This window comes from Lepidochelys kempii, chromosome 1 (assembly GCF_965140285.1).
Source record: "Lepidochelys kempii isolate rLepKem1 chromosome 1, rLepKem1.hap1, whole genome shotgun sequence".
Lineage (NCBI taxonomy): Eukaryota > Metazoa > Chordata > Testudines > Cheloniidae > Lepidochelys > Lepidochelys kempii.
In genome coordinates, this window is record NC_136380.1 from 131,342,775 (window position 1) to 131,370,247 (window position 27,473).

Consider the following 27,473-nt stretch of genomic DNA (forward strand, 5'->3'; position numbering starts at 1 on the left):
GCTTCCATCCTTTCTCTTGAAGCTCCTGCTGCATGCCCAATGTCTAAGTATCTGTTTAATGTGAGACTGCCTTCCCGGAGCAGCTGCTCCTGCAGGTGGTGACCCCAAATGCCACAGACTGTCTTGTCACAAACCAGGGAGTCTGTCAAATACCCAAAAATACATGTAGCAGTCAATGTGCTTAAGGCTATAACATAAGGTCTATCCCCTCTCCTTCAGAATGGTCTCATGAAAAACCTGTGAACTCCAGTTTCATTCTGCTGTGGGAAGCAATAGTTCCCCTAGAGCTCCTAGGACTGCTGTGAGGCGTGGGACAGTGGAGAGCTTCAGAGTGCTGCAGACCCCTCTGCCTTGTTCCCCAATAAGGCAAAGCAACAGTTTTACTTTCCTGCTGTTGTTGGCCTCCTGCATGGCCCGGTCTGTGTACAGATTGAATGACTCCTTCCACCAGGTCCATTGCTGGGCTAGGTTTGTGTCTGGAAAAAACAGGGTTCCAGGGAGCTTCTCAGAGTTCCATAGCTCATGCTACCAGCTGCAGCACTCACCGTTCAGATGCTGCCACCATCTTTTATTAGCATAGAGTGAAGCAGGTTAAGTTGAACAAGTGAAACTTTATATTAAACCCTGGGACTATCCTGTCCATTTGGCTGAACTGCTTCCAGCCTAACTCTCTGCATTCCCTATACTACTGGTGCCCCATCAATAACAGTCCTTCCAGGGAACATGAGCCCCCTGACTCCAGTACCACTAATCATGCATTACCAGAGAAAAGCCCTGGGCTAATATTTTGACGGTGTTCTGCAGATGTTTTATTATAGCCATGAAGAATACTGTGCATTCCCCTACAACAAATTCTAATGTAAATGATTTTGTAAGGGATGGTAAATACTTTCTCTCCATATTTCTGTTGTGACATGATGTAATGAAGCATGAGAAGAGTTGATTACCTATTGTATACAAGCAGCGGAATTTCATAAGTATGTCACATTGACATAGATTTTTTCTGTGGTCCCAGAGATGATTCTGGCAAGTCCATTGTGAGTTTAACATACCACCCAGCTTCAGTTATTTGTTGGTTATCAGCTGGTATTTGTTGGTTATTCAACTACAAAGTCTGAAAATGGTCTCAGTTTTCTTTTCTGAAATGTTTTGTAAACTGTAGATATTAGAAATCGGGAACCCATTCTAAACACCTCTGGATTATCCTCTTTTACAGCACTAAGCAAAGTTATCCAGAGGCCAAGCAGCTGAGTACACCAGCCATCAAACAGGCTGGGTTGTAGTATCTCAAGCCATCAAACAGGCTGGGTTGTAGTATCTCAAGATTTCCCATGCACCCTCATAGGATATTTTATCTTTACCTTGGTGTTTTGAGTTCTCTTGCAGTGATTCTCACTGTTATCAGTACCAAAAACCACAATGCAAAGGAGATTCAGCCCATAAAATCCACTGGCTATTAGAGATCCTGAAGCTAGGCAAGCTAATTTTTGTCACCTGTTCTTTCACCAGGGTCAAAGATAAAACACAAATGCATTTTGCAGGTAATCATCCACTTGTACTTTCTTATCAAAAGCTGCATTTCTCTTCATGCAGAGTGATTAATGTGCCACGATATATCAGATCAAGTTAGGCTAAATCACAGACTGCTGGGAACAATCATTTTTCTTGCTCTCAGCAGGATCTGGAGGACTGAACTGGAGTAGCATTCACAGAGACAGCAGAGTTTACTTGAAATGACAGATCATTACTTTGATCTTGGCACCCAGGCGATGGTGCTGATCTGCCAAATCTTTGATGCACTCTGCACAGACACACCCCTGTGCAATCATGCAGTAAAGACCACCACCTACCCTAAGTACACATGAGGCATTGCCATATATTCTTTATTACTTCCTTACTTATTTCTTCCTTCCACCAAAGCTCAGGGCCCCTGAATTAGAAAAATCTGTGCATACAAGCATAATGACCTTGATGCATGAAAATCATACTTCAAAGGAAACATATGATTTTTACATTGAGAATGAATAATAATTGGCATAGCTTCACTCTAAAACATGTATTTCACCATGACAGAGCTGAAGTAGAGCCAAGCAATGTATCAAAAACAAACTGAAGAGACTCTTGTTACCATACAGGGATGTACCAGTGCCTTGGGAAACGTGTGTGGTTCTTACTTTCAAACAACTTTTGAGGTGGCTGCATTTTTGTGAAGTAAAGAGATTATTGCTTTCTGATATGGAAACACAACTCCCATTGGCTTCCACTGGAAGTTTCACATGTGTATCTTGGATCAGAATTAGGCCCATGGTTTATAAATTGCTTTCAGAACTTTAAAACTGAAGAGACACTATGATAGGCTGTATTTTACCATAGGGAATCTTGGTCACCCCTTATTCTTTGCAGAGGCATGTAAGGGCTCCATTGTGATCCACCTTAGGTAGCAATAGCTTTAGCAGGAGTTCTCTCAGATACAAGCATCAAGGCCCTCTACTACTGTTTGTGCTTCCATTGCACTTGAGAATTTTTTTAGAACAAGCAGCTATTTTCCTTATCCTATCTCAATCAGAAAATAAACTGCAGTTTTAATTTTTTAAAAGTATACTGTAATTAAGATGTTTTAGCTTGTGTGTTTGATATACTGCCCAGTACTATGACTAAAGTGTCCTGTGTTTACTTAGGGTCAGATCATGATCACAGTAAAGTGTGTGTATGAGGGGTGGGGGAGCAAGAGAGAGAGGTGTATGGAGCCCCTTTACTTTCCTGTACTTGCGACTCCTGCTACTATGGGTAGCCGTGCAAGGCGGACAGCAATTGCCAGCGGCTGCTTACTCCCATCTCCATGTAAGTAGGCAGAAAATTGTTTGAGATTTGGTTCCACCTCCCAAAGTACCTGCCATATCAGCTGAGCCAGCAGATTTCAAGATGGTTTATTTCTGAGGTTGCACAAGTATATGATGCCCTATACTCAGGGAAGATTTAAAATATAGCCCATGACGTACACAATAAGGTATACTAACCTGAACACCACCTACTTGTTTTAGGCTAGACATTGTGGTTTTGGGATTCCAGGTTTTTTTTCCTGACCAAATAAATACAGAAGCACTGTCCCTTCTGTTAATAAATAATGCACAATATACCCTCCTCAGACAATTTCATTTGAGAGTTGGCCAGGCACTCCAAAACTGATCAGCCTCTATTGCTTTTTGAGTAATGTAACTGTGATATCTTCTTAACACATTACCCCCTCAATTCTCCTTAATGTAAACCTTCTTATTATCTTACAAAGTGCAATGATCTATGTCTAGATTGTTTGTTCTGTTTAAACTCAAATTTATTTTGTCTTTCTATATATTTCATGCAGAGTTGTAGTGCGATGTTGAGGAGATTTATTGTCCTGACAAGTGCATTTGTTGTGTGATAATTGTATGGGATAGCAGCTTCTTTAGCCACTCTGATCACAGGATCCAAGACCTTTTTCCAATATCTAGTTAATGCACATGTTGATCATCACCAATCCCCTTCCAGACTCTCAGGCCTGGATTAACTAGTTTGGAGTGTAATGGATTGGCCTACTTAACTTACTGATGGTTCTTTTTGTTTCTTTACCTTGTTATCCTGCACAGGCAGATCCTCCAGCCTGGTCATATAGACAGCAAGTGTCATCTAAATTACCACCTCCATAACCTTTGCATATAAACACACTTCTGGCAGAGATTCTATGTACAGTACACAAGTTTGGGATGTAAGGAAATCAGGATCGGGCTCTTTGTATGCAATGGAGGCAGGCACTACATTTTCAAGAAGAGAGAATAAATTAAGACAGTACAATGCAGAGCAAATGTTAAACAGTCTTAATTGTGTGCACACATCTATTCATTTGCTAATTCACCATTAACTGATTATTATTATTTATATTGCAGTAGTGTCCGATCAGGATCAGTGAGCCCTTGTACTAGCTGCTGATTGGTTGGATGTCCTAAGCTCCTTCCGCTGTAGAGGCAGAAGGAGCATGCCTCATACAACCAATCAGCACACACACAAGAATTCCCTGTGTTCCACTGGTAGTATGGAGTTTGCAAGGACTTGTCAATTCATTCTTAAGGCACCCCACCATGTATGCAGTTGCTGCTGAAGTCTTGGAGGCTGGATCCACATTGGGAGTTTTTGGCTGATGAAGGGAGATGACCCACGGTATAGTCCTTCCTGCTCACGTTCAGCTCCTGGGGAGGGGGACAGTATGGGTCCTTTCTGGTCCTTGCCTTTCCCTACTACTGCGTCTGGTGAAGACTACTGCTGGAAGAACTAGTCACTATTTGTTTGTTTCTAGTACCTTTTTATGTTCATAAATTATCTGAGAACAGACTTAGATTCTTATGACTTTCATCATTATTTGATGAGTGGTCTATGAAAACATTTTAGCCTATGGATAAACTATGGCTCTTGCTTTGAATAGCAGGTAATTGTAATTTGATATTCCACTGTGTGATTAGTCACCTACGTCACATGTGATTGTTTCTTCTTCCCAAATGCCAATATTTTGATAATAGATAATTACATGAGTATTAGTATGCAATTAATATTTATACACATGCTCAACACTTTCTTTTTCCAAATAAAAGGGTTGTGAACACTTAGTACATTTGAATGAATATCTGGGCACATTTTTGCAGTGTTTGCCCATCATAATTCTGATAGACATGGTCATTAATAATGGCAAAGGTTACATATGTAGCTACAGTATGTTTAAGGGAATAATTTACTGCAGTTTTTCTGGACACCCAATTTCCTATACTGCTCTCTCTCTCCCCCCACTTTATATTAACAATTTTAGGAGGGCAACGTTAGTACTGATTGGATGGCCAGTTTACCAGTAAATTGCAAGTGCATCCCAGTAAAATAAAGAGTATTTATCAATAAAGTCAAACTTGCGAGTTTGATAATATTTGAGGTAAGCTGCATCAGCTATTTCAAACTCTTATGAATTAGTGATATTTGCTGGATCATGGGGTCAAACGAAACCTAACTTTCCCTTTAACTTCTCCCATTCAACACATTTGTACCGAAATGCACAGATAATTGTTTCTGTCCAAATCATCTCTATAGGCACAGTTCATTGCTCACTTACACTGCTGTAAATTGGGAGTAACTGCCCTACTTGGTGAAGAATTTATAATTGCAGTTGCTCTCTCCAGAGCTATGTTACCATGCAGTTCTTCATAACAGCTGCCTTCAAACACCTCTCTTTGGGAAGGATGCTCACTGTGTAGAGAGACCTCCAGTATAAGATTATGTTGATTGTCTCTGCATCCACTTGCACTGCACAATCTTGTTAGTTTTTTGGGAGGAAGGAAGCTATGCTGTAATGAGTGACTTCTTCCAGAGTATGGGGAGACAGAGGTCTACTCAAGTTCCCTCCAGACCCCACTGCAGGTCCTCATAGTCTCTCTCTCTCCCCACCAGGTGGATGCCCAAGCAGATTCTTGGAACCAACAAACAAAACAAAAGTCCCGTCCTCTCTTTCTTCCCCTTATGCGAGAGGTATATTGCTGGGACAATAAAGGGTGATAAGGGTGACCTACTCAGGCAATCTTCCTCTGTCAGCCCTTTGGGTTTAGTCTAAATGAGGTCTACCTCCAGTTCCTCCGCAAGGGCCATATTGCTCTGAGACTGGGTCTTGCAGCTTCAAAAGTGGTGAGGCTTATTACTGTCCCCTCTCAGAATGCCACCCCCTTCCTGTGGCAGCTTTTCCTTTTAATCCCCCCACCCTTCAGACAGAACAAAGCTTGCAGATGTATCTCATTGGGGTTGAGCAGGCCCAGAGGTGTAAAAATCCTCATAATACACAAATAACCTTCCCATTTAAAAAGTTTCTTCCTTATCTCATGCAGGTAGTGGCTGGTTTACACCCCAAAACATGAGGATTTCTATCCCTGGTATGTATTTTTAGCCTGTTTAAGATAACTGTGGATGTTTTATTACCCATATACCTGTCTAATCCTTTTCTGAAGCCTGCTATGCCTTGGACTGAATGTCATTTGTGGCAACTAGATGCAGAAGCTGAGAGAAATCAGTGGAGGGATTCAAAGAAGAAACTGACTTGATCCAAGTAGTGGAATAGGAAGATGACTTGAACTGCAGTTTTGGGTAACCTGGACCAAAGATGCAATTACAGGAGTTGATGTGGGAACTACCTAAAGAGAAAGGAGGATAGTTCCTCAGCCATAGGTCCATTCCCTTTGCACCACTCCTGAGACAGCTGAGGATTTAAGGGAATTCCTGGCTAGCATGGCCAGAATATATAGTGCTCCAGTGATTGAGGGGAACAGACCAGCAAGAACCACACTAGTCACTTCAGGTTAAAGTAGCCTTCTATTAAACCTAACGAAAGCTGTTATAAATATAAAGGGAAGGCTAACCACCTTTAAATCCCTCCTGGCCAGAGGAAAAACCCTTTCACCTGTAAAGGGTTAAGAAGCTAAAGATAACCTCTCTGGCACCTGACCAAAATGACCAATGGGGAGACAAGATACTTTCAAAGCTGGAGGGGGGGAAACAGAGGGCTCTCTCTGTCTGTGTCTTTTGCGGGGACCAGAGCAGGAATGCAGGTCAGAATTCTTGTAAAAAATCAGTGAGCAATCTAGTTAGACATACGTTAGATTCTATTTTGTTTAAATGGCTGATAAAATAAGCTGGGCTGAATGGAATGTAGATTCCTGTTTTTGTCTTTTTGTAACTTAAGGTTTTGCCTAGAGGGATTCTCTCTGTTTTGAATCTGATTACCCTGTAAGGTATTTACCATCCTGATTTTACAGAGGTGATTCTTTTACTTTTTCTTCAATTAAAATTCTTCTTTCAAGAACCTGATTGCTTTTTCATTGTTCTTAAGATCAAAGGGTTTGGGTCTGTGTTCACCTGTGCAAATTGGTGAGGATTTTTATCAAGCCTTCCCCAGAAAAGGAGGTGTAGGGCTTGTGGGGATTTTGGGGAGAAAGACGTTTCCAAGCAGGCTCTTTCCCAGTTATATTTGTTAGACGCTTGGTGGTGGCAGCAATAAAGTCCAGGGACAAAAGGTAAAATAGTTTGTACTTTGGGGCAGTTTTAACCTAAACTGGTAAAAATAAGCTTAGGGTTTTTTTCATGCAGGTCCCCACATCTGTACCCTAGAGTTCAGAGTGGGGAAGGAACCTTGACAAAAGCTATGTCTGAATAGCCTAGACCACTTTGTAAATCTTATGGGCTAAACTCACATAAGGATTTAGGCACCTCATTGCCATTTTAGACACCACTGACATTCACAAAGCCCCCATTTAGCTGCCATCTAACCCTAGAGGCACCTAATGTCTCTAGGTACCCAAGTTTCCACCCTCTATGGGCCTAAGTTTTAGCAGCTTGGATTGTGCTCAGCTACCTCTGTCCTCCCCCTTCCCAGTAGCTTGGCACCAAAGCCTCAGCAGGATTTGCAAACCAGATGTAGCCCTGCCTATCTTGCCCAGAGGGCCCAATACAGTAGCTGTGCTCAGAGCACACGCCACTCCACACAAAATGGCTAGTGGGAGATTCCTGTCTCTGCCTGATGTGGAAACGGGTCTCCCACTTCTCAGGTGAGTGCCCTAATCACTGGGCTCCGGGATATTTTGATATGGGTCTCTCTGTTGAAGCTGTTCCACTATGTATGGCATTCTTAAATATGCATTGGGCCATGGTAAGTTTGAGAATGAGTCCCTGTCTGAGGTGGGGACCTATGTTCAAATCCCTTTTCACATCAGGCAGAGGGAGGAACTGAAACAGGTTCTCCCATGTGCGTGCCCTAACCAGTGGGTTAAAGTTTAAAGGGAGGTGGCCTTGTCCTTCCTTGTGTGGAATTAGATGTGCACTACCACCTTTCTTGCAAGAAACTGCTTAGGCAGCTGACTCCGAGAGAGTTCCCAGCTGCAAATCCGAAATGGCGATAGACACCAAACTCTCAGAGGGGGGTGCTTAGGGCCCAAGGTTCTCCTTTGCATCTACTTATTGTCTAGCTAAGGCTTAGCATGCAGGCAGCTGTGCCCTCCCCTTTTCAGGTGCCTCTCTCCCTATGTATCTCTCCATATTGTATATGAAGCCTAGGCATCTAAGTTTGCAGATTCCACAGGCAAGACGCCTAATAGATGCTTCAGTGCCTTATGGTGTGTTGGAAATGGTTAAAAATGACAAGTTATCACTTAAGATCCAGGGATTTCCTGATCCTGTTTGCAGGGTAGGAGGCTCTGGTGGAACCCATGTGATGCGGGTCATCTGAGCTAGTTTGCGAACAGCTAATTTAGAGTGAGGTGGGGTACGTTGAGCCTCTTTGTTTTACAATGCTCTCAGCTCTCTCTCGCTGTTTCTGTCTGTTCTGAAATCTAAGAAATAAGATAATCTTCCAGCAAGAGTACTCTGTTTTTATCTAACTTGTGTTTGTATGCCATAAACATAACATGCCTAACTCTTTGTGAATCTACCCCATGTTTGTATATTTTAAAAGTGTGTGTGTGTATATGATATAGGTATATACACAGGGTAACTATAATCATGGTAGCATTGTGATAGCAGTTGGCCCACTGAAAGTGAACATCATGTGGCTCAGCGAGTTGTGAAATAATTCCTAGGTTCTGGTACCATAGTTATTGGGTACCATGTTTTGGGGTGTAAACTCTAGGCCCCTGTTCCCCTCAGAAGCATACAGCTCCCTAAGGTGATACGAGCAGCATTTCAGAGTAGCAGCCGTGTTAGTCTGTATTCGCAAAAAGAAAAGGAGGACTTGTGGCACCTTAGAGACTAACCAATTTATTTGAGCATAAGCTTTTGTGAGCTACAGCTACAGCATTCTATGAAGTGAGCTGTAGCTCACAAAAGCTTATGCTCAAATAAATTGGTTAGTCTCTAAGGTGCCACAAGTCCTCCTTTTCTTTCTACTAGCAGCATTGTCAGCCACAAGGCACCTCTCTACTTCTCCATATCTCTGCTAGAGGATGAAGTTACCAATATCTTGGTAGGATTCCATGGTATTCATTACCTTTACACATATGAGCTGTTAATCAGAATTTGCCAGGTTAGAAAATATTTCCCAGTTCATGGGGCCAGTGGGGTTTGTTTCTCCTCCCCACACTATGAGCAACTTATACATCCAAAACCCCCTGTTAATTCTGTCTCTCCAGAGCAGCTCTCCTGCTGGTAATAGTGTAAGCGGGGGAATAGTCCCGCTATTGTGGGGAATTTTCCTGGCTTCTGCACTACCCCGGTGAAGTGGGCTAGCGAAAGGATCTGAGTCCTCGCTCCCACTTCCTTTACCCAGTGGCCTCCCTGCCCTTGAGGACTCCCCTTCCACTCTCCTGTCTGGCAGAGTCCTCGTAACCCCAACAAGGCTGGGCCCAGGATTCCTGGGGGGCTCGACCCCCAACCCTGCTGTGGTCACCTAGGACAGGGGCTAGGGTGTCCCCACTCCGGGGTACTCTCTCTGCACTGGGCACTTCTCTGACCCACTGACCATTACATACAAGTTAAAGCAAATGCAAGTTATTTAATCAACAATTAATTTTAAAAAGAATAAGGAAAAATGGGAAAGTTTAAAGGAAACACATCACCCCGCTCTGTGGCAGGGAACATCACAAACAGTGTCTCTGGAATGTCCGGGCAGTTCACAGTCTGCTCCTTGTAAGGCCCAAGCCTCCTTCTCAGGCCCTGGCTTTGCTGCAGGGATGCTGTGGGTTGGACACTTGCTCTGGTGGTGGCCACACGCTCTCAGGCTCTAAGTGGTAGGACCCTTCTTCCCAGGGTCGCCCCCGCCCTGTCGGGGTTATGATCCAAGCCTGGCCTGCAGAGCCTCTTGGCTGAGGCGTCTCCCTGTGCTGGGCCCGCTGCCCAGGGTCCCCCTCGCTCTCCCCAGCTGCTCACCGCACCCAGCTCCGGACTGCTCCAGCCCTAGCTCCACCACTCGGTCTCTGCTGCTCTGCCTGCCAGCTCCCTGGGCTGCTTCCTTGGCACCTCTGCCTCTAGTTGCTACAGCTCTGCTCCCAGCACTGACCTGCTTCCTGGGCTGCTTTCCTGGCCCCTCTGGCTCTGGTTGCTGCAGCTCTGCTCCCAGGGCAAGTTTGCTGTCTCTGGGCTGTGCCTCTGGCTTTGGGGCTGCAGCTCTGCTCCCAGGACAGGGTCTGCTCTCTCTGGGCTGCTTTTCTGGCCCCTCTGGATCTGGCACAGCTCTGGTCCCCAGCTCAGCTTGAGCCCCTGCTTTCTCCTTAGCTCGGCCCCACTCTGTCTGACCCAGGCAAATCCAGCTCACAGGGAGGACGGGACCTCCCTGGCCTCCTGACTCCCTGATTAGCCTGCCCGCCCTGTCATTCAGGCTGACCTGGAGCATTGGCCTCTCCCCATTATTCCTGGGAGCTGTCAGTCTCAGGGTCCTGATTCCCCATGGACCCTTCCCCCTTTTTAGTACTGGGAGCTAGCAACTAAAACACCCCCACTGAATGTTAGTAAGGGGGCAACAGGCCCCTTACAATAGCTCACCTTACTCACTCTTGTTACAGTGTGTATGGTAACACCCATTGTTTCATGTTCTCTGTGTATATAAATCTCCCCACTGTATTTTCCACGGCATGCCTCCGATGAAGTGAGCTGTAGCTCACGAAAGCTCATGCTCAGATAAATTGGTTAGTCTCTAAGGTGCCACAAGTCCTCCTGTTCTTTTTGCAAAGTCTGGTAGAACATGCTTTAGATGGGGTGGTGGTCTACAACACCATGGCATAAAAACTAAAAGCTGGGGTCACAGTCCATTAAGCAACATGTGTGATACCATTGTACTAGTAGTGCTGAGACCTGCTACTATGAATATAGACACGGGGACATATATACACTACATCGATAAAGCAGACACATGGCTTATAAGGATTTTCCTATGCCTATACCAGTGCTTAATTTTTGCCAGGGCCAAGCCCTGGCACCTCTAGGCTCGGCAGTTCATAGCCCTGGCACCTTTGGGCTTGCTGTGTCAATTATGAAAATAAAACAATTGCTTGAGCCCTGCCACCTCTTTTATTACAAATTAAGTACTGGCCTCTGCTCATTTAGCTCAGTGATTTCTCTTTGCTTTCAAGTAAAACAGCATTAAAGCTGAGTTTCAATTTTATGTGTTTATTGTAACCTCCTTTGCATTATTCTGGTTTAATATTTCATTTTATTTGTCTCATGTTATCTTTGTTTAATGCCCTTAGTCTACTGCATTGCCTAGTGGAACTTGGCACATATTAAATACCCAGAAATGCTTTCACGCTAATGAAGCTATTCAGATATCAGGTTTATGTATGTGGAAGAGAGGGAAGATAAGTTTATAAGGAACTGATTATATATAACATTGTATAGCAATCTAATGCTGAATAGAGAGAGAGAGAGACTAACTCTGAGTAGGCAACATTAGAGAAAAGAAATTGGCTTATTTAACTAGGAGCTCAGACAGCAAGCTCAGCTTTTAGAGGTGGCAAGAGTTCCTAAGGCATCTATTTCTTCTTCCTGCTCACTGATACATTTAATGTTGCTGATCCCAGGTTATGAATAAAAAGATCATTATTGCCCACTGGTGGAGATACTCAGACATGCTACCTAGAAGCAATTGTCAGGAAAATGTACTGTTGGTATGAAGAAAAAAAAAATCACAAATACAAAAATACAAAAAATCACAGAGAACCTTCCATATCAATTCCAAAGATCAGATGGAATATCAAGATCCCCACATTCTTATCTCCATCCAAATTTTTGATAACATATATCCCTTCCAGTCACTGACACTTGCAGTTCACATGTGCAAGTTTACAAGTTGTCTCTGACTACAGCACAAGAAGTATTCGTATACTGCTAAAGGCCACACATTGTTAGCACATCAAAAACTTTATAATGGAAAGATTAGCTGAAAGCTATATTTCAGTTATAGTGGTGCATAGGAACAAGATTTCTCTTATGCCCCACAACCACACTATATAAAATATTATTGATTAGTGGGCAGAGTGCAGATATAGCAGTTCAGGGTATGTGGAAAATTGCATAACCATGTGATAAATGTGGTGGTAGCATGCTTATGATACCAATAATCTCATATGTGGTATTATATTTATTATGTTTTCCAGAATCGTGCTAGTTAATCAAATCATTAGGCAATTTTCCACACACCATGCACTCTGCCTCACCTGACTTTCAATGGGATTTAGGTGTTTTTAAAATGTTTACCTCATGGATTTGCTGAGAATCTGGGAGCATGTGCTGAACTTAAACATATAATTAAAGCTGCACATGCTTAAAGTCCCATTGAGGTCAGCTGTTTATATAAAAATGATTATGCCATATTAAAACAAAATCAATTCAAAATATAAACATAACAGCCACCCTGTATGTGTTGACTGACTGAACGAGATGTGGTATTAATCTTGCCTTTCAGAAGACTTTGTTAAAGTGACTGACTCTAAATGATAGAAAATTAACCTGAACAGTGTGACATATCATATAGCTATAATTACCTTCATTTTCATATTTATTCTTTCTTTCTCTGACCTATTTCACCTGATGAGTTAACCTGAATGCTAATTCTCATTTGTCCTGTTGTATTTCAGAGCGCAGTTTTGAAGCATTATCGCTTAAGGGATCCAGCTGTATTTTAGCCTTTTTGAAAATGCCAAATAGTAAAGTATCTAAACTTGTCTTTAAAATTTAACCTACACATTGAAGAAACTGAAAACAACTCTCACATGAAATCAGTACAAATGGTTTTCCCAGAAAACACTGTTCTGAATTACAGATTGCAAAAGTTTACCAGAAGAGTATTGCACACAGAGGATTTTCAAGAATGAGTCTCATGACAGGAGAATGCAGAACTGGGCTGCATTAATAAGAGTATCAGATGTTAAACAAGGTAGCCATTCTCTTTTAGCCAGCCTTAACTGGAATGCTGTGCTCAGTATTGGACTGATATTTCAAGAATAGGTAGACAAGTTAGAGTCAGCAGGAGAGCAACAAAAGTGATAGTTTGGAAATATAAGACCTGTGGAGAAAATACATCAGAGGAATAAATACCAGGGATGGAGAAGAGCTATTTAAGGTAAGGGCCAATGTTGGCACAAGAACAAATGGATATAAAGTGGCCATCCAGTTTTGGCTTGAAATTAGACACTGACTTCCAACCATCAGAGGAGTGATGATCTGGAAAAGGCTTCCACGGGTAGTAATGGGGGCAGGAAACTTACCTTGTTTCAAGACTGAGCTTAAAAAGTTTATGGGGAGGGTATGATGAGGTTGCCTACAGTAATATATGGACATCTGCAATTCCTATTACAAATATCTCCAATGTCCAGAGATGGGACACTAGAAGAGGAAGGCTCAGAGTTACTACAGAGAATTCTTTCTCGAGTGTCCAGCTGGCGGGAATAACCAATCACCGTATTTGTTGATGGGAAGGAATTTTCCCCTAGATCAGATTGGCAGAGACCCTGAGGCGCGGGGGTTTGCCTTCTTCTTCAGTGTGGGGCACGGCTCATTTGCTGGTTTGAACCAGAGTAAATGGTGGATTCCCTACAACTTGGAGTCTCTAAATCAAGATTAAAGGACTTCAATAACTCAGACAGAGGTTATGGGTCTATTGCAGGAATAGGCGGTCGAGGTTCTGTGGCCTGTGATGTGCAGGATGTCAGACAAACTAGATGATCATGATGGCCCCCTTCTGGCCTTAAAGTCTATGAGTAATATTGATGTCCCTTAAATACTTTGTCACAACTTGTCAGACAGTATGTCCACTAGATGTGAAGTCTCTGCTACAAAATGAATACTCTAACAGACAATGGAGATTGCAATAATAAATGGCATTCACAAAACAAAATGGAATTCATAAGTTTTCAAAGATATATCCTCCACACAGACACAGTAGGTACTTTATAAGTATCCTAGGCAGACAGATTCTGCAGCCAGGAGGAAACGGAAAGAGATACATGTATATTTTAAATACATTGTGAATCAAAAGTGGGAGGATTGGGGTACTGTGGTGGAAAGGAAATGCAACTTGAATTCAGCATAGTAAGAGATTCTTGCTGCTAGTGACTTTTTGTGGGGGAAGCAAAGGGTGGCAAGGGGAGAGCAGGAAGTTCCTTTTTTAAAATCGCAATTAGCACAATAGATGTAGAGATTTTCCTCACTTTTCAGTGATAGGGTCCCAGCCATGCAATATTGAGAGTTGGTATATACCTTTTAGCCCCCCCAAAACCCACCCAGCCAACTAGAACAGAGCTGTGTATAGTTCATCTCTAAAAATATAATACAGTATTCATGCATAACTCCAACAAAATATACAGCCATTTCTATCAAACTAGTGTAAAGCATACACCATACATGGTAATTTATAAACCAATGGAAACCCATCCCCCATATGAAAGGATAACACCTTTTTTTTTATCAGATTTCTTAGAATCTGATTTTATATCATTAAAGTACATGGGAGCACTGACATTTATCGCAATGGGCACAAGATCAGACCATATATGAGTTTAATTTGTCCAGATCAGTTAAAGAACTCTTCTGAACAGCAGTGAAGAAATTTATTTTTATTTTAAATAGCAGTTAACATTCATATGCACCATACATAATGTCTTGCAGTCTTCATAAATGGTATTCACACTTCTAAGGTTTGTGTCACCCTCTTTCAAATGTCCAGTGTGATTAGGAGTGAGGACATATGGCCAGATCATCCTGTGCTTCAGCTATACTCTGACTGCCAAAAATGATGGTTGAAGCTGTTGCAGATGAGCATAAGTTAGAGCAGCTCCCAGGCTTCTCCATCTTACACTAGAAACCAGTCCCCAATATGACTCAGAACTGGGGACCAGAAGCACACATTTATATAAAGCCACTTCTCAATGTCACCCCCAGGCTCTGTCAAGCTCATTGGCTCAGCCACAAATCTGATCATAAGAATTGGAAGGCAGGGAAAACAATTTTTTAACTCTAAGTGATAAGCTGGTAAATTAAAAATTGAAAAAAAAGTAATTTACAAGTATATCATTTATGTATTTAAGTGGCAACTAGTTATGTATACATTTAACATGCTTTGTTCTGAGATTGGAGACAGTTTTCTCATGATAAACTTGTCTAGCATTTGCCATATTAGACTGTGGAGTATTCACCCAAGGGAAATGTTGAATATCATATCACTGGGAACATCTAAAACTGGACTCAATGTTTGCTGAGTTATGCCTACAGTCTATGCACAGATTTCCTTTTAAATTCTAAGATAGAGCTTTAACCCTTTTGGAAGCCAGTCATTCCTCCTCATCCCCTGCCATTTCAGATGGTGGTCAAGTCTCCAATATACTGGGTTGCAACTCTCTACTTATTATAGAAATTGTTTAGCTTTTCCTTGACAATAAGACATACAATAATTAAAGTTAACTTAGTCCCAGGGTTAGTAAATCTATACAACAGATCTCCGTGTGGGTTAATTGTAAAATAGGGTCAAATTGAACTAGGATAGCTTGGAAGGTGGTGGTAAGAAATAGTGAAAGAGCATAGAAAACTTACAGGATGTATGGTTGGGAAGGATATTAGAACACAGAAACTACCCTACCAGATTAGACAAGTAGTTCACCTAGTTCGGTATGCAACTATCAGACCTCCAGAACCAAATGCTGAAGAACAAGACGCATCCTAAATTGGCAATTATGGAATAACCTGCCCACAGTGGAAGTTATTTTTGAAATCACGCTAGCTAGAGATTGGTTTATGCTTTGGAATATGAGGAAAGACCTTCATTTCTCACATACTACCTAATGTAACTGTTGATATCATAAGCCATATAAATGTTTGCTCTCTTTTTTTATATCCCCCTCCAGCTCTTGACCTGTTAATACCTAGTAATTGTGTTGTGTAAGAAAAATATTTTGTTTTACCAGTTTTAAATGTCCAGTTTCAGAGTAGCAGCTGTGTTAGTCTGTATCCTCAAAAAGAAAAGGAGTACTTGTGGCACCTTAGAGACTAACAAATTTATTTGAAGATAAGCTTTCGTGAGCTACAGCTGAAGTGAGCTGTAGCTCACGAAAGCTTATGCTCAAATAAATTTGTTAGTCTCTAAGGTGCCACAAGTACTCCTTTTCAGTTTTAAATGTGTTGCCTTTAGTTTTCATTGAATGTCTCCTTGTTCTTGTGATAGGATAAACATGAATATTCATTCTTATATCAGCCTTCCTTATACCAATCTTTATTTTGTCCATTTCTATCATTGTCTTACTCATCAATTTTCAAAATTAAACACCCTTAACTTTTTCATTGTTCCTGCATATGAAAATCTTCTGCACACCTTTGATCATTTTGGTCACCATAGTCCCCAGTTTGGTTAGGGGCAAGGACATAGGGCCAGATCACACTGTACTGCAGTTATATCTTGCTGCCAAAATTGACTGTTGAAACAGTTTCAGATGAACATGAGTTAGAGCAGCCCTCAGGCTTCTCTAGTTTACAGTAGAGATCAGTACCCAGTAGGACCAGAATTATATGGGCGGAGATAGAAGAGCACAAAGTTATGTAGACCCACCTTTCAATGCCACCCCCAGGCTGTATCAAATTCATCAGCTCAGTCACAAATCCAGATTAGGGCCTTTGTTCCTTTACCCCCTTAATCTTTATTTGTTAAATATAAATTACACAAGTAACAACTGCATTGAAAGGACACTATGCTGTTAAAAGAATTGTCTCCCCAAAGTGTAACTTTGTTTATGGATCAATTCTAAAGAACACTTTGGGGCTCTTTTGGGTTTGGTGAACGAGTTACTTAGCCATCCCACTTAGTAATCTCCTTAATTTAAATTACATTTATGATGTTATTGGGTGAATAATTTCAAACACTGAATAAATTTGAGAAAAACCAATCTGTTAATACATGATTCATGAATACAAAGTGGCAAAATTAACTGAATAAGCAATTTGTTGGGAAAAAAAATCATTCACCCAGCTCGTTAATATCCTTTGAGAAAAAATAGAGATGATTGCCAAGTGTAGCCCTTTGGTGTAGAGTATTGATGTAAATCTTTTTTCTGCAAGGTGTATAATGCTTGGTTCATCTTTCACTTGGCTGCTTGGGAGAATATAAGGTATTTCATAAGAATGCTGTCACAACCTTAAAGCTATAATTTTGCCATTTACTGAAGGAACTTGCTTCAAAGCTTTGAGCAGCGTACTGTACTTTTGACACTAGGTAAGTTGTCAACAACATCTAGAGCATTAGCAATCTGGACAGTTAAAATGGGACTGCTTTCCTCAGACAGCCATGACTTCTTGTCTGTATTAAGTGGCAAAGACCTCTTAAAGGCTATCCATGAAAGCAAAGCAAACTAGCAGCCCCTAACAAGAAAAGAGTAGAAATACAGATCAGCTACTGACAGAGTGAAATGTATTTGGAAACATTGTCCTCCTCACCTTTTAATCTTTCAGAAGTTTCAGCTGATCTACCGTGTGTGCCCATAGAATCACAGAAAGTAGAAATAGAAGAGATCTGTTACATCATCTAGTCCCTGCTCATGCCATAATGAACTGTTCCCTACATTATAGTGTATCAGGGTTCTTATGACATGTCAAGCAGTATTTGATCATCTAAATCCGAACTGGCAGTCAAATAAATGAGGGCTTCTCCCAGTTCCTGTGAGTGAATATCCCACAGTCAAACTATGAGTACATTTTTCCTGATACTCTAAATTTTCCTTTCATTTACTTCAGCATGTCAATTATATCTCTTCTGCTTTCTTTAGAATTCTATCAATCCCTCTGGCACCTTTGGCTACAACATCAGTTTGCAAACTCCTAATATACTTTCAACTATCTCCCCCAAGGTCTTTTTTGGCATTACGGCTTTCCAAGCATCTGTCTCCAGATTATTTTTCCTGAAATAACTAGCAGGTTTCTCTGTTAAATATGGTTTTATTTCCTGACTGTATTTTTAGCCTTTGTTCACTTTGTATTATTTCTCTCTTTGGTGTTAACAGCCTCTTCCAGGTTGTTATCAACTGTGATTTTAATAGTTATTTTTATTTACCCCTTCTTCTAGGTCACTAAGATGCAGAATAAAAACAGACTTAACCCTGATCCATGTAGCACTCAATTGCAAACCTCCTCCAGTCTAATACATTGCCTTTTATCATTGCCTTTGTCATCCTTCAGCTATACTGTAGTCTGTGAAACTGTGTCCAATATCAAAGCAAATTTCAGTTAATTTTTATCGTAAGGTGCTCTATCAAATCCTGTATGGCAATAATATTACTGTGGTCCTGGAGTGCTAAATCAACAGCATTTCCTTCATCTAATCCTAACAGGAAAAAAAAAAAGACAAATCAGGTTCGTGTAACAAGATTTGTTTTTTCTAGAAATAAGTCCACATTCAATCCAACCTCCTCCCACTGAACTTTGAGAGCATTCAGAGCAGGGCTTATAGGATCATGACCTATGCTTGCTGAATAGAATATTCTCACAGCTTTATTTTTTTTATTACCACCTATTTGGAGTATATACACTTTTTCCAATTATTATTATTTGTATTACCATAGTATGTTAGAGCTCATGTCATGTCATGTCATATTAGAGATCAGGGAGCCCTTTTGTGGTATGTGCTGTGGAAACAAAGATAAAATATATATATAGCTCCCTATATTAGTAGGGTATTAAATTAGGCTTACTCAACAATAATTGCCAGGTCAGCTCTTTTTCCATTGTTAAAGATTAATACTGTATTTCTTTAGTTCATTGATCTGGGGCCTCCCAGAATCAAAAAACCTGAGCCTTCTAGCATGCTAACCCACATTTCCTCCAGGTTCCTCTCAGCTATTCTGAACCCTGAAAGTTACAGCACAATCTCTTGCATACGTTCATTTCTCAGTCAGAGAACGTGTACTTATGGGGGGCAGGGGTAGCTCAGTGGTTTGAGCATTGGCCTGCTAAACCCAGGGTTCTGAGCTCAATCCTTGAGGGGGCTATTTAGGGATCTGGGGGGAAAAATTGGGGATTAGTCCTGCTTTGAGCAGGGGGTTGGATTAGATGACCCCCTGAGGTCCCTTCTAGCCCTGACATACTATGACTCCTCACTCTGTGACCTTCCCCAACATCACAGGGACAGATTAGCATAATTAATCAGCTATCCTAAAGTGATATTTTACTTCTTGTACAGCCATTTCTAAAAAGACAAATCAATCTTCTCACATCAGCAGTAACCACTAACAGTGCCTTTATCAGAGTCAAGAATTGCAAGAAAATGCTCCTTTGAGTTCATGATGCTGCTATGTGCGCCTCCCCCCTTATACTCCCACAAAAACATAATAGTCTCTGAACCCTATATTATCTGCCTAACACTAGAGGGATTCATTCTAGAATCATGCTCAGTCATTTTTGTCCTCATTATGTAACACTTTTTAAAAGATTTTTATTTCTACCAGTTTTATTACCTAGTTTCTTCTGCTTACCTGGCTGGGCCCTGTTTTCTCTCTCCTACCCGAGGGTAGTATATTTGCTCACTCAGACTTCTTGAAGTACTGCATTCCAGAGCCATCATTCTGTGCAGTGAGACTGAGGTAGACCATTGTTTTTGCACAAAGTGGGGAAAAGAAAATAAGATATTTGTAATAAATGATTACAATAACTATTGTGAGTAGATATCTGCAGATTATGGTGTAATTGATTACACTTTCACCTCAAGCGTATTCTGAGGTTAGATCCGTCCTACCAAGACTGTCTTTTGATATATACCTTCCTCCCCTTCATTTTTTTTTTAAACTTTCCTTCCTTGTCATCCAATCAAACATGCAGATACTCTTTGGTCTATGGCTGTTTCATGTGAGTGGATATAATAATTGTGAGACAGTATATACGTTCTGTACTTAGTTAACTACAAACATATTAGGCTACACTCTGCTGTCAGTTACAGCTTTTAAGCCCCACTGAAGTCAATGAAATGACAGATCAGAACTAGCTGCTTTGTTATGAGTTCAGGTTTTTTGCCTGCACAGCCTCTCGCAGTGCTAGCCATAAGATGAGTTATTTATAAAAGGCGCTTCATGGTATTTTAATGTACCACAGTGATTTATTTATATAAAAATAAAATTGCTGCATTAACATCATTTAGTTCTTATTAAAGCCTCTCATTTTGGTTCATTTCATTTATGCTGAGTGTATAGATGCAACACCTAGTCACAACACAGAAATAAAGAAACTCCACAAACACCATTAGTTTCCATCTGTTATGAGTACTTCTGTCACATATCCTCCAAACATAAAAGCAAGGCTTATATCAGGCACACACCAAATAAAGTCAAGCAATTCCTAAAGCTCAGGATCAAATATATACACAGTTTAAGTATCTAACTTCCTCCAACTTCCCCAGTGTTCTTCTCTGCTTTTCTCTCTGGTGCTTGATATCCTCACCAAGTATCAATTAGCCTCCATAAGGCATCAGGAGTTAATTGGGGGGTGGGGGAGAGAGGAGGAGGAGGAGAGTTGTTGACCAGCTCAATTGTTAACAGCAGCTGTAGAGCTTCTGGCTACCTGGGCATGATTTTAACCCCTCATTTGAAAGATCAGGGGAAGGCTTATCCAGGCAGTCACTTATGATTTAATATTTTGACAAAAAACTGTGGAACTACATTTATTATTATTCTGTTACCCTGCATAGGCTCCAAATGCAGAGTAACAAAATCATTATCTCCTATACTCCCACAAACCCCTGCACAATTAGTAGGGTGATTGTGCTAAGACTCTGCATTCATCATTTCATCCTGCATTTTGTTAGTGGAAATATCAGCTTTTAATTAACGGGTAAGGTAGGTTAAATAGCTTTCAAAATGACAAATACTCAGTAATGCTATCTTAAGTGTCAGCATTGTAAAGATAATTTCAAAGCTACTATGATTTTACCCCAGAAAAGCAATTCATCATCTTGCCTCTCTAAATTTATGCTGTACTGTGGGTGTCTTAGTAAAACATGTACCATATATGCTAGTTTCAGAGGTGTAGGCTGGGAGAGAAAATTACAGTTTATTACTTTTGCTTTCTTTCCCACATTTAGGTTAGCTCCCTAAACCTCATGTATTTTACTCTGCTATGTGGATACAGGGCTGTTTTAAAATCATAGAAGATTTGGGTTGGAAGGGACCTCAGGAGGTCATCTAGTCCAACCCCCTGCTCAAAGCAGGACTAATCCCAACTAAATCATCCTTGCCAGGGCTTTGTAAAGCTTGGCCTTAAAAATCGCTAAGGATGGAGAGTCCACCACCCCACTAGGTAATCCATTCTAGTGCTTCACCACCCTCCTAGTGTGGCAATTCTTGTGCTCAGGTTCTCCCCATATGCTTTAACAATGGTAACAACCAACTGTTGGAATTAAACCCTTGTTTATAAGGATGAAGAACTTTTTCACTGTTCCCTTTTCTGGTAGTCAGTCTCTTAGGGGAATTATGGTCCTATTTGCCATTTGTAATTCATGCATTTCCACAGCATCTGGAGGCTGACAAGCCAAATGAGGTTTGCTGTGTTACAGCCATGTTGGACAGAAGATATGAGAGAGAAAGGAAGGTGAGGTTATATCTTTTAGTGGGGATTATTTGGCCCAAAAGCTAATTTGGGGAACAAACATGTTTGCCACTCTCACACTGATCATCAGCTTGTGTGTTATAAAATTATCCCCCTACCCTGTGTGTGTCTTGTCTATTCAGATTGTGAGATTGAGGCAGGCAGGGACTACTGACTACTCGGTTCGCACAATGCCTTGTGCAACGCAGTCCAGTTCTTGGTTAGTCCCTAGCCACTACCATAATAAACAAAACAATAATATTTGTATTCTTAGACTCTAGAATTTGGCAGTTTAGAATTCTCATATCCCTGTGAGAAATGATTGGTCTGCCACAACCCCAGGCTTCCATTGCCTCAGGCTCAGATTACTGTCACCACCAAGTTTTGCATTTGGATATTTTACCATGCGTCACCTCTCATTGCTCCCTTATTCCAAGGACCCTGTCCCCAGGATCAGGGGCTCACTGATAAATATAGTGGGTGCTCTTCGAAGACCGCTGCAGGAAAACCCAATCACCACATCTCCACTCCAGAGCTGATGTAATTAATCAAGTAAGAATTCATTAAAGTAGCCTGTGAATGAACTAACGTCGAGTCACTTCCTGGCACCTTCAGCCAGGTCCTAGAAAACCTACCTCCAGCATGCAAGTCTCAGATCTCTCCCCCCAACCCAATCTTCTTCACCCACCTGCTTGAATTCCAACAACCATTCCATGGTGGCTCCCAGCAACCAAAAATAGCCTTTGAGAGTCCTCAGATGTTACATCGCTGTCCCATGTCCCACCACAGGTTTTGCTTCCTCTACAACCCCATATACAAAATATTAACTGAAAACATTACCTTCCATTCTATGTGAGGTCAAAAATCATAGAATCATAGAATATCAGGGTTGGAAGGGACCCCAGAAGGTCATCTAGTCCAACCCCCTGCTCGAAGCAGGACCAATTCCCAGTTAAATCATCCCAGCCAGGGCTTTGTCAAGCCTGACCTTAAAAACCTCTAAGGAAGGAGATTCTACCACCTCCCTAGGTAACGCATTCCAGTGTTTCGCCACCCTCTTAGTGAAAAAGTTTTTCCTAATATCCAATCTAAACCTCCCCCACTGCAACTTGAGACCATTACTCCTCGTTCTGTCATCTGCTACCATTGAGAACAGTCTAGAGCCATCCTCTTTGGAACCCCCTTTCAGGTAGTTGAAAGCAGCTATCAAATCCCCCCTCATTCTTCTCTTCTGCAGGCTAAACAATCCCAGCTCCCTCAGCCTCTCCTCATAAGTCATGTGTTCTAGACCCCTAATCAATTTTGTTGCCCTTCGCTGGACTCTCTCCAATTTATCCACATCCTTCTTGTAGTGTGGGGCCCAAAACTGGACACAGTACTCCAGATGAGGCCTCACCAATGTCGAATAGAGGGGAACAATCACGTCCCTCGATCTGCTGGCAATGCCCCTACTTATACATCCCAAAATGCCATTGGCCTTCTTGGCAACAAGGGCACACTGCTGACTCATATCCAGCTTCTCATCCACTGTCACCCCAAGGTCCTTTTCCGCAGAACTGCTGCCTAGCCATTCGGCCCCTAGTCTGTAGCAGTGCATTGGATTCTTCCTTCCTAAGTGCAGGACCCTGCACTTATCCTTATTGAACCTCATCAGATTTCTTTTGGCCCAATCCTCCAATTTGTCTAGGTCCTTCTGTATCCTATCCCTCCCCTCCAGCGTATCTACCACTCCTCCCAGTTTAGTATCATCCGCAAATTTGCTGAGAGTGCAATCTACACCATCCTCCAGATCATTTATGAAGATATTGAACAAAACCGGCCCCAGGACCGACCCCTGGGGCACTCCACTTGACACCGGCTGCCAACTAGACATGGAGCCATTGATCACTACCCATTTTTCAAATGGAAAAATGATTTTAAACTTGTTTCTGTTTTGACAGATTTTAAAAAGACCCTTTTTTCATTTTCGAGATTTTTTTCCCCCACAATCTTTTTTTCAAAATTATTGCTAACATTTCTTTTAAAAAAGGCTTTTTTGGTAAATGAAAAACTCTGACATGTCAATAACAGTATTGATAAAGTTTTGAATTAAAATATTGATTAAAATGTTGAAAGAAGTGAGAAAAAATCAGCAGTTTATAGTGAAAAATGTCTTTCAATAACATACGCAAACAGTTTATTTGTAACGTTTTGACCAGATCTGGAAATTGCCAGTGAAATTCCACATGGAATAACCTTCCTTTCCTAAAAGTCCAGCAGCAATTTGTATCCAATCAAAAATTGATTTACTGTATTAAATTATATGATGTTTATCTATCTTAGTACAGGTAAGGGGCAAATTAAGGTTGCTCAGAGAAAAGTTAGGAAGTGCCAGAATTCAGATTGAATCCTTTATTCTGCAACCTTAACATTCTTTCAACAAAGACCTTTTTTCTTCTTCTTTTCCCTGTAACTATATATAGTTTAGATATAGCTGGCAGCATATAGATAATGCCAGCATTGTAAAGGACACAGATGGTTCAATATGTAAAGCATCGTAATGCCAGCATTCTAAAGGGCATAGATGGTTCTCTGTGTGTAGCTCCAATTGATATCAATGGGAATTATGTCCAGCAAAGACAGTAAGGAGACACGGGTTGAAAAAGACATTTTCTACTTGAGCCACATAATCTTACAAAATCAAGTACATATTTACCCGAAAGGGAAGAGAGGAGGACCTAGTGGATAGGGCACTGGACTGGAATTTAGGAGACCTGGGCCAGATCCTCAGAAGGTGTAAGTCAAGGTAGCTTTATCAATGTTAATGGTGCTATACTGATTTACCCCAGCTGAGAATCTGGATCCAGGTTTCAATTCTGAGTTCAACCAGCCTTCTTGTGTGACCTCGGCAGGTCAATTAATCTATCTTTTGCCTCCGTTTTCCACCTGTAAAATGTCTCACTTCACTGTTTCACCAGGATGATGTGAGGATAAAATCCATAGGTGGTTGTGAGGTGCTCGGATATTATAGTGATGAGAACAAGTATGTATCCAGATAAGTAGACTGCAGATAAGTAGCATATACATTCTAGGGTTAGTAACATATACCCTCTACTGCTACCTATATAAACCATTGAAATTGTCTTCACTGGACTGCTGACTTAGAATGAAGTGGTTGGTAGTCAGATTCCTAAATCTGTACAAATTATTTCACAAAGTGTCATAGATCTTTCTGCTTAAGAAATCCTTTATATTGCAAAGATATACATGAATTGTAAAAAAAAAATCTTTTATGGTCTCATTTATTGACTTTTTCCCTTTATACTGTTTTAATAATTGTCCTTCTGTGAAGAAACTAGTGGTAGTAGAAACTGTGCAAAAATAAATAAATAAATAAAATAGGAAGTGATAGGACGAGAATCATGTTGCTCACAAAAATGCAAAACATTTTGTTGATTTGCTTTGGCTTGTTTTCTAAAATGTTAAACATCTTTGGGCAGACTTACAAAAAAATCTAGTTTTCCCTCTAGTGAAATGTTGACCACAATGAAAAGCTCCCCATGAAACGGCTCATCATATAAAGCACTGTTAATTTGCAGCAGTGACATTATTTTGCTCTAGTTCAGCTTTACAAATGGGACGAGTTCATGCATCCTGGTAGCATACAAATATTTCAGTCATTATTTAATTTGCCTATTGTTGTATAAGTGATAAATGTGAAGGCTTGGGTTATCGCCTTACAGCTAGGGCCCTCATCCTGTGAGGACTGATCCCCATGATTAACCTTACTCATTGAGTTGTTCCCATTGAAAGTTAAGCAGCTAAGAAAAGTAACAGTTCTGTGGTTTTGTCATTACTTGGTGTTCTTCTCTGCCTGGCCAGTTCATGTAGCCATATGTTTACAAACACACACTAGGTTGTTTGTTACCATTTCACCAAGTGTGTATTTATTTAATTACCAAGTCTAACAATGTACTGCAGGCTTACAGCAAAAGGAGGCTTTTATGCAGACTTAACTCCTCAGCTCAGGCTCAGCTTCTGAGCTTTCCATGTACATTTTCCCCTTGATTCCTGTCCCTTCTATTTATGTCCTCCCAAATACACTGTTAGCCCAATGATTGCCATCCATAACCAAGTGATTAACTGCTCGTAATTGAGATGGACGCCTTTTTCTTGCTGCAGCCACATCTAGGGTGCTGCAAATAGTGTCCTGTCACACACACCCTTATTTCACCTGGGGTATTTTCTTGTCTCTGGAAGAGGTGGTCTTCACTGCTTGTGCCCTATCTTGTTACAGGGTTGGGATTCTACTATGGGTTCCTGTTCCCTTTTGTGCTGGCATTCTATGGACTACTGGTGAGAGTCTCCTGCCTTCCACCTGCAAAAGGTACACTTAGAGGGTGAAGGTTTCCCTCACAGCTCCATCTCAGCCCATTGGTCATCACACCAGTTACATCCCACACATCTTTCCTCCAATTTACTTTGTTCCTGGCTTATATCTATAGTGTGAATTGTCTCTCTACAGCCATAATCTTGAGAGCCTTGTCTTCCCCTGACTTAAGTCCTGAACCTGGTGCAAGATATCACCCACCAAGGGGTTCTTGTCAGGACCTCTCTTTCTTTCTTCAGTTTGTCCTCTATCCTGTGTTTTGGCCAAGGCTTGCTCCTCCTGGGAGTTGGCCAAGCCTCCATCCTCCTTCACCTCTAAATGTCTCTGATCTAGAATTCCATGATTCACTGCCCCCTGTACTTAGATGAGGCCCTGAAACATAAACCCTTATATCAGAGGCCCGGTATGAGGCCTAAGGCCTGAACTAAAGTAATGGTCAAGACTTTGCTAACATAAAGCAAAGTTAAGCTGTGAGCCAGAGGCAGGCCCTGCTCACAGAAGCTGGCAAGGAAAGGGCTGGTGTTGCAAAAATATACATACCTAAAAGGTACTGGACACTAGAGATATAAACATATGCTAGGATGGTACCAAAACACTCCGATACTTGCACATTCCACACAGATAACAAGGAACAAGTTGACCCATCCTATAGACGGGGCCAAAGGATAATATGATGGATAGAGTTGTTTTGTTCAAACCAACATGTACACGGTGAGAGGTGGCACCTTACTGCATAGAGGGATTGCCCCTCAATACTTCAGGAGTGATGTGTAACTTGTTTGTACTTGTGTATAAGAATGCATTCCTGGGGCAGTGTCTGGGTCCAGGCTAGGGGGCAGTGGAGAGTCCCACCACTGATTGAGCCGTGCCCATTGTCAGGGGGCACAAATTCGTAGTATGTCCTGTAGAGTCTGCTGGAAACTATTACTGTGCTTCATTTGACAATAAACCTAGCTGGGTGCCTTCACATTTTATCGGCATCTGTGGTCATTGGCGGTTCTCTCAGGGTCTGTTGTGTCAGCGATTTGCGCAGAGCTGGGGCAGTGCGCAGAGCTGGGGAAGCACACAGAGGGAACACTCACGCAGCCGACTGTTATCAATACTGAATAGAGCAGAGCACCATACCAGTGACGTCTGACAACATTGGTGACCCCAACCGCTGATCTGGTGAGTAAGTGAGCTGTCTGCTGTAGGAATCGTGATCTAAGGTGACAGAAAACCACGAGCTAGGGAACCCCCTTATCCCCTCCCTTCAAATCCCCACAGAGTTTGATAACTTGTGGACCCACTGGATTGCCAGTAAAGGGGGGCCATATGAATTTAAAAAAGAAAGTGGGGAAACATGGACTGGCATATGTAAAGCAATGGTAGAAACAGAAGCTCTTAAAAATAATAACAAAAGTAAAAAAGCTAGAATTTTGCAATTAATGTCTATGGCAGTAAGAGAGAATATGAATGGATATCACCTGGAGCTCTGAAACAGGAGAACTTAGACCTCAAAAGAGAATGAGAAGCTGTG